The sequence below is a fragment of the Seriola lalandi genome, unplaced genomic scaffold (assembly GCF_002814215.2).
Source record: "Seriola lalandi dorsalis isolate HSWRI2012SDOR001 ecotype SW California unplaced genomic scaffold, Sedor1 jcf7180002054619, whole genome shotgun sequence".
Taxonomy (NCBI): Eukaryota; Metazoa; Chordata; class Actinopteri; order Carangiformes; family Carangidae; genus Seriola; species Seriola lalandi.
Genome location: NW_019525172.1, coordinates 354,270 through 355,696, shown reverse-complemented (window position 1 = coordinate 355,696; position 1,427 = coordinate 354,270).

Below are 1,427 nucleotides of genomic sequence, written 5' to 3'. Positions count from 1 at the left end.
GAATTCTTTCTGAAAAACTGAAAGATTAAGTGTTTTGAAAAATGTAAAAAAAAACAAAAAAAACAACACTGGATTACCTGAACATGCATCGTCACAAAGGTGAAAACAAGACTGGTTTTCTTAATTCATGAAAAGATTACATGGTTTTCATTGGATTTTATCTTGCTTATATATTTTGTCTCCATAGTGGAGTGAGTTTTTTGGATAAAAAAAAAATCTCATAAAATGTCAAAGCATATTGAAATAATATGATATAGTGATGTTGTTCTGTTCAGCAGTGTATGCTCCAGTATAACAACTCAACTCATACCTGACTCGAGGTTCTTGTCTTGTCGCGTAGCGTGAGGATGATTTGTTGACGCTTGATTCTTTGTCCTTGTCCGTGTTACCGTGTCCTACCCTGAGGTTGTGGACGTGATTGTTGAGACATTGCAGAGCGTCTTTACCAAGGGAGTCTGCAGCAGCACCCTGACCTGACCCTGACAACTCTGGGGTTGATGCTGCACCACAGACTACTTTTTCACCCCAACGCCTGGGGCACCACCCGTCCAGCTCAGACATCCAAAATATGGTTGCACTCAAATGGACCCTCCACAGAGTTTTGAACCCCTGCAGGCACAGAGGGTAATGATATAACCCCAAAGAAATGAGCACAGTATGCGGCCAGCTCCAAACACTGGTACATGATGAATGTTGTCATTCTGGTCACTTTAATCACAATCAGAGTAAGTGTTGGAAGGTCTATCAAAATAGCCTGATCATGCTTGGATATGCGTACCAAGAAAGGTCATTTTTGTGTACATATGTTCACCACAAGTGTTGTTTTCCACTTTCATAGCAAGAAACATGTTTTTTTTGCTCATTACTATGTGAATTTTTGTGGTGTGTTTGTGGTTAAGGTACAGCAGGCCAGGTTGACAAAGCCTCTCCTGAAAAATGGTGGGTGAGTAAAGACGGGTAAGTAAGATGCTAATCAGCGCGGCCGTGTTTCCTCCCGCTCACTGAACAGCGGGTTCCCTTCCCTCACTCTGGCTCTTTAATGCAGGGCCCAGCCAGGCCCAAACATCCTGACGGAGAGAGGCTTTTCCCTTATCAGTCAGGAAACACCGCTCCTCTGCCACATCCTTTTTACAAGAAGCACGACTCAACCGTTCCCAAAAAATGCAGGAAGACCAGCCAGACTCCAGGATTTGTCAAAAGCCCCCTGAATTCCTTTTATCGAAAAAGAAAAATTCAAGAGAACAGAGAGGGTGAGAAGGGGAGGAGTGGAGAGAGGAGAGGGGAAAAAAAAGAGAAAAATGAGGAGCATGTAAAACAGTCAACGAAGCCCTGGGATTTATTTTTTTATTTATTTCGCACAGATTACGAAAGGTCTGCATCAGCAAGATATAACACGGGATGAAGGGGTGGGGGTGTGTGTGTGTGTG